Source organism: Musca autumnalis, unplaced genomic scaffold, assembly GCF_047663935.1.
Source record: "Musca autumnalis isolate F117 unplaced genomic scaffold, ASM4766393v1 scaffold_1, whole genome shotgun sequence".
In the NCBI taxonomy this organism is placed as follows: Eukaryota; Metazoa; Arthropoda; class Insecta; order Diptera; family Muscidae; genus Musca; species Musca autumnalis.
Window position 1 is genome coordinate 331,353,419 of NW_027411644.1, and position 7,856 is coordinate 331,361,274.

Below are 7,856 nucleotides of genomic sequence, written 5' to 3' on the forward strand. Positions count from 1 at the left end.
AATAGGTTTCAAAAAGTTTACGCGGCCATACGCGGATAAATTTTTCTACACTTGTAGTACTCACTATTACCTTCTACCACATATATATGTATATGATTTCGCGGATACGTCGCGATACCGAGAGTTCTATAAAAACTACACAAAAAACTCATCACATGTCTACGCCAATAATTCTTTATCGCGTCTAACTTTTTTAATTCATAATCACAATATTACTAAGTATACTGTTAATTATGTTAACGGTGATTGAGTGAAACAATTTTGTTCTTCTTTTGATTGAATATTATAACATTTTACAATGTTAGATGCAATTCTCATTTTGTAGGAGAGAGAGGTGAGGCATATGGTAACCCTTTGCCTCTCAGCACCCTCTCTCACCTACAAACTGACAATTGCCGCAAGTAAACTCGCCTAATGTAAATTGGGACATATACAAGTGGGTTATTTATTAAAAAATTCTGAAAAAGTCTCAAAAATATAATATTCATATAAAATTTTAAGAATTGAGGTAATTTTGAAAATTCGTACTGTTGGATACGAAAGGTACTGAATTTGGTACAATTTGGATTTGGTTGGACGTATGGCGCTGGCAACCTGAAATTTGGAATTAAGTTTACGGTTGGAGTGCGAGGACACGAAAAGTACTAAATTTGGTACAATATGGATTTAAGAGAACCAATGAGCTGAAGATGGAGAAAATATTTGGGAATCCATAAAATGTGTCATTAAACCAATTGCTGACAACAAATTGGATGACAAAACAGATGCTGGACCTAATGGAAGAACGGCGAAAATATAAAAACACGAATTACGAATTGTACTCCATGCCAAAAATGAATACCTTAATGACCAATGCAGGGAAATAAAGCCACTGCAACAATTACTACTGGGATACTACTGAAAAGAAAAATATATGGAGCTATTACATAAAAACAATTTTTACTGACGAAAATCGGTCCAGACGAGATTCCTTCAGAACTGTTAAAGTTAATTGATGGTGATTACGTAAACCTTCTTACGAAGCTTTTTAACTACGTTTACGAAACTAGTAAATATCCCAAATTTGGCTCACATCAACTTTTATAACCATCCCTAAAAAAAGTCGTCCAAAATTCTGTAATGACTATCGACTAATTAGCCTAATGAGCCATACACTCAAAATATTTCTGAAAACTATTCACTCCAGAATCTACATTAAATGTGAAAAGGCAATGGGGACCAGCCAGTTTGGGTCTAAAAATGTGATGGGAACCCTCGAAGCTCTATTCGCTTTACAAGCGTTAGTTCAAAAATGCCGATATTCGCAGAAGGACGTGTTCCTATGCATTATTGATTATGAAAAAGCATTTGACACGGTCCAACATGACAAAATGATCGAGATTTTATTGTCCATTGGAGTAGAAGAGAAGGAGGTTAAATGCATAAAAAGTTTGTACTGGCACCAAACAGCGAAAGTCAACGTCAATGGCGAACTGACCGAAAATATTAAAATTTCCAGAGGTGTTAGACAAGGTTGTGGTCTGTCCCCTCTTTTATTCAACATATACGCTGAACGAATATTCCAAGAATCAATAAATGGTGTCCGGAAAGGAATATATGTAAATGAAACGTTCATTAACAACATAAGGTATGCCGATGACACCACTCTCATAGCCGATAATATGACAGCACTTGAAGAGCTGGTTAACAGATTGACCACATGCAGCGAAAAATACGGTCTTAAAATTAACATCAAAACAACGAAATACATGGTCATCAGTTAACATCATACATATGCTAATGCGGCCCCATTAAACTTAAAAACCAAAATAAGATATATGAAAACATATGTATGGTCTGTCCTATTGTATGGCAGGGAAACATGGACCTTAAAATACGTAGATATGAAAAAACTGCAAGCATTTGAGATGTGGACATATCATCGCATCTTAAAGATATCATGGACACAATTCATATCAAATAATGAGGTTCTAAGAAGATTAGATAAAGAAAAAGAACTGCTGAACAACATAGTCCCAATTTACATTAGGCGAGTTTACTTGCGGCAATTTTTCTCGTTCCCTTTTAAACTTGCCTCTTGCATTTATACAAAGCAATTCTGTTCCGACAAGTTTTGTTTTCAAAACAATGAAAATAATGTCAAATACGAAAAATATAAAAGGAATTGCCTGAAAATTGCCAATACGACCAATTTTTTTTCCATTTCCATTCCCCATACGTATCTCTCCTACAAAAAGAGATTTGCCGCAAGTAAACACGCTTAATGTAAATTGGGACTTTAAGAGACGGAAAACGGCATACCTGGGCCACATTATGAGAAATCCGAAATACAAACTGCTGCAAAGTATTATCCGTATAAACATTGAAGGAAGGCCTACTAGAGGAAGGAAACAACTACTATGGATCAACAACATTCAAGAATGGACCGGCATACGTGATGTCATAAATCTGCTAAGCGAAGCCAGCAACAGAGAGACTTTTGCCGATATTATAAACAATATTTAATAATTTAAGTATGATAATATAAAACTATTGTAATAATATTCTTATATTTGCATTTTGGTCGCTAACATTCGAAAATCGAATAGGCAAATAAAGAAGAAGAATAATGAGCTGAAATCCTGCAATTTGGAATTATATGCCTGTCAAAATAGACATCGTGATATAAATGTCCAATCCGCGGAAGAACATCACGAGACGGACTGGTGAAAATAACAACGCCATGTGCTGGGTGCCACCGTAGTGCAATGGTATGCACGCCCGCCTTGCACACAGAAGTTCGGGGGTTCGATTCCCCGGCGACATTTCCTGAGTATTTCAGCCTTGAAAAACTTCTCCACAAGTGGTGTCTTAAGACACGCCGTTCGGACTCGGCGATAAACAGTAGGTCCTATATCATTGAGCTTAATATGAATCGGGGTGCACTCATTGATATGAGAGAAGTCTCCCTTGTCCCGTGTGGGATGTTGTGGAACAATGTTTTTTTTTATGTGTTAAGTATTTCCATAAGCTATATTGACGATTTTAGCTACATTTTCAAACCAAATTAGCTATATTTTGGCACGTGGGCTTTCTAGTGATGAAGAAACTTCTCCACCAAAAATTATGGACATAGGTCCAGGTTTTTGTTTTAGACCCCATATACCGCCAGATTGCAGCTATTTTGACGTTTTTTGAACACAACGTGGACCTATGCCCATAATTTTTTGTAGAGACGTTTCCTGATCGTGGAGAACCATAAATGCCAATTTATAGATAATTCGGTATGAAAACGTAGCTAAAAAACCTCAAAAGACCTGAAATCGGTAGGCACCGTTATATAGGGGCTATAAAAAACCGTGGACCAATGTGCATGATTTTTTTGGAATCTTATATGCCAAATGATAGCTAAGTCGGTCCCAAAAATGTAGCTATAAACGTGAATATGTCTGAAATTGGGCCGTACCTTTATATGGGGGCTGTATCAAAACGTGGGCCTATGTTCATACTTTTTGGTGGAGAAGTTTCTTGATCACTTCGAACCTTAATGGCAAATTATAGCTAATTCGGTATAAAAATGTAGCTCAAATCGCCAAAATGCCTGGAATTGTGTGGTACCGTTATATGGCGTCCTATCTCAATTTTTGTGGATGCTAGTGTTATTACCAAAACCAAAACCAACAAGTAAAAAAGTATCAGTCGGCTTTGCCGACAGAGATATACCCTCAGCCTGTATATATTGAAACAATTTTTTCCCCAAAATACGTATGTATTTAGGGCGATTGAACCGACAAAAATGTTGATTAGGATTAAAGATCAAAAGTTTTGCGCAGGAGATACTAAAAGGAATGGATCGACAATGACCGTTACAGAAGTGGATCTCCAGCCACAACAAATGGTGTCATAGGGGGTTCTTACACTCTTCTGGCTGTTTGCTCAAGAAGTATGGACTTGCCCCTAAAAAAACTTTTATCATCGTAATTGAGGCAGCGAATGCAAGTTGCTTCAACAAAAATCAAACTGATTCGATATCAGGTCTTAAAGTGAACTTATCCGAAATTTTGTGTGGGAGGTACCGGATGGAGTGGACAAATATAGTCCATATTTGAACCTGATCTATATCTGGTAGATATATTAGGATGTGTAAAGTATAGACCAATTCGGCCACTCCCTTTAAGAGTTACCGTACGAACAATTTTTCGAACATTTTTGAACTTTTGTGGGGAAGGTACCTGAAGGAGTGGACCAATATGGCTTATCTTCAAACTTAAACTATGTTTGGACAAAATATTACTAACTCCAAATTTTGGACCGAATCGGCAGATCCGTTCGAGAGTTATCTTGCGCTCCAACCACCTCACACGGTGTCATAGGGTTTTTTTTGCAACTTTCAGACTATTTTCTCAGGAAGTATGGACTTGCCCCTGATGAAACTTGTACCGTCGTATGGGGGGCAGTGAATACAAGTTGCTAAAACAAAAATCAAAGCGATTGGAGAGATGGCCCTAAACTGAACTTTTCCGAAATTTTGTGTGGGAGGTACCCGAAGGAGTGAACCGATTGAGTCCAAAGTATGGACCAAATAGGTTACTCCCTTCAAGAGTTATAGTGCGCACAAATTTTCCGAACATTTTCGAACTTTTGTGGGGGAGGCGCCGGAAGGAGTGGACCGATATAGCCCATCTTCGAACTTAAACTAAGTTTGGGTAAAATATTACGAAAGCCAATATTTGAACCGAATCGGTTCATTCGTTCGAGAGTTATCGTGCGCTCCAGACAGACAGACAGACAGACAGACGGACGGACATTGCTCAATCGACTCCAAATTGTCTGAAACACATTTCGTCCAAACATACTTGGGGTCTAAAACCATTATTTCGATGAGGCACATTTTGCCCGTATGAAAGTGTATATACCCGCGTTAGCATAAATGCTGAGGTTATAAAAAGTAAAAACACAGAAATGCATAACTTATCTATTTTTCAGTAGATGAATTTTCCCGTTTTCGAAAGCTGATTTAATTTCCTTATTGATGAAGATAAATCATTCTACACTGTTTGGTATCTTCTAAGCAGCCTAGAGCACGAGGAAAAGCATTTTCCCGTTTTTTGATGTTTTTTCGCACTTCAACCACTATAGCATAGTAATGAAAAACATAATATTGAATATTTGTTTACTCAACTTTTGTAGCACTATGTCATTTGGATTATTGTTGGAGTGTAGGATTGAGGTAGTTTTGGAAATTCGCACTTAGTACTAAATCGTACTAAATTTGCTTTAATTTGAACTTGGGTGAACTGATAGCGCTGGAATCCTGAAATTTGGAATGTTGGCATAGCTTTTAAGTTCGTCATAACGAATATCCCACCATTAGTTCAGGTCATCTAAATAAATGGTACTAATTTTAAAAAAAATTTGGTACCAATTATATTACTGAAAACATTTCAGAAGAATGGAAAATACGATTAACTATCCCAATTTTCTGATTCTATTAGATGCACTGAAATAATTTAAAGCGCTAATTAAAGTATTTTCCTTAATTTTATTTGGCAGTTATATTATTTAAGAGGTTTTTGTTTACTTTAAGTATGTATCTCGATTGGCATGCCTAAGCAAAAATTTTGTGTTTTATCATTTTCATTTTTAAATGAACTTATGCTCGTCTTTTTTTGTTAAGGAAGTCAACTTTGATTAACGCCGAAATAAGATAATTGTGTCGTATTGTGAGTGTGAAGAAAAATGCAAACATGTGTTGGAATGTATATCAAAGTAGATGTATGCTTGTATGTGTGTGGCTTGTATGAACATTTCTTTATTTATTATAGTAAACTCAACATGAGTTTGCACAGCATGAGTTCTTTAATTAGTCGCACAGCTGGTTGTTTCTAAGACTAACGCTGATATCTGCATTCGGTCTGTCTGGTTGTCTGGTGGAGGATCTTTGAAGATTATACTTATGTGCGGAAAATTTTAGCGCCAAGTAGTACTGAGCATTACGACAATAGCATTAACACCGACAACTGATGACAACTGAATCACAAATCCAAATAAATGTTTTGGTTGTTTCTGGTGTGTATACCAATTTTTCAAATAAAGAAGAGTGTACTTTGTAATGTAAATGAAAAATCATTACTACGAAAGCAACTCCGAATAAAATAACTCGTTGTTTTTTTAACAATTAATTATTGTGCGTGTGACGAAGGGAATGAAAGATATCAAGGAACGGTCCTGACCGGCTTTAAAATGACAAAGCCCAGGACTTATCCTTGTCCCTTTTCTATATCAGGTGCACACTGACTCTTTGGAATGGAGAATATGAATGAATGAGGCTGGTAGACTTAACATCAGTAGTTAGCAGCACCAGCTTTAAGCATCTCGACGGATGAATGTTGGACATCGGAAAGCTGCAATCACGAAGGTAACCACGGCTTATTCCACCCAACTTGCCCAATTACAAAATGAAAACACTCCTCATTCCGATAACATATCAGCGGAGTGCTTTATGGTTTCAATCAAGAAATTTTTGACCATAATTATTTTTTGAAGATTCAACATTTTAATTTGTTTTTGCGTAGAATAATAAATAACACTTTAAATCATCCGAAATAACAGTTTTTGTAAATACCGTTAGTTAACGTTAGTTGACACAGTGCTAAATTTGACACTTTTTTTATAAAAAAATAAGTAAGAAAAGTCTATAGCCGGACGGAGCCGACCATGGGATACCCTATACCACTATCCCTGGACAATCGCTCTCCACGGAACTTCTTTTCAATGATTGTGAAAATTTAATTATCAAATATCAGAGATGTAATGTATAATACTTATGACCAAAACCAAAATGTTATCTAGCATGACAAAGACATTTTTGTTGCAGGAAAGGAAAATTTTGTTCTCACAAACTAAAATGTAATGAAACCCACTTATGTAGTACTACTACTTCCGTTGTTTAACCGCTACGTTATTGAAATTTTTACCAATTTCACACAAAAGTTTCAGTCCATTTAACCCGCTAAGTATTATCTGATCTTCACGTTGGTTTGTACGCTTTTTTTCATCATCAACCTACATTTAATTTGTAATTTTGTAATTTTATAACAAAAATTTTGGAAATGTATACTCTTTTGTTTTGATGTCGATACATGTAGGGATGTACAAATCGACTTGTTTGTTTCTAGTGATCTGTACAAATGATTCAAATGCTAATGAAAAGATCGGATCTTTCACGACTTCCTTTGCATGGGTTTAAACGCTAATGAAAATATCGGATCTTTCACGACTTGCTTTGAACCAATGCAAAATATGCCATGAAATCACATCATCGCATAGAACCCTTTCCTTCAAATTTTGTTGGGAAATAAGGGGTCTAGGACGAAATTTTCGTGGTGTTACATAAACTTTTGGAGAGACAATATGTAGCATGGGAAAAAAATGTGGTTCTCTACACAGAACCTATTATATATTAGGCAGTAGGCCCGTTATCTAGCAAACACTTTATTGCAATTTACATCAGAGAAAGGTCAGTAGTTTTTTCCCTTATGTAGGCTACTTTGCGAAATATATATGTCCTCAAGGAATTAAAATATCGACCAAAAATAAAATTTTTATATTTTTCATACAAAAGTAATGGTCCATTTCAGCCGCTAAAGAATATCAGATCATCATTCAAAATTGTAGGCATCTTTTTCGACCTATACTCTTACCCGGTGCAAAATTTCGTGACTATTGATGTATAAGTGCGACTTCTAGCGAGTTTATTATTACACTACAAACAAATAACGGAATATATTAGGCTGTAACTCTGTTATCTGATCAAGAACACCAACATAATTGGCATCAATTGAAAGGTCAAGCGTTCCACTTTCAAGTATATCTCA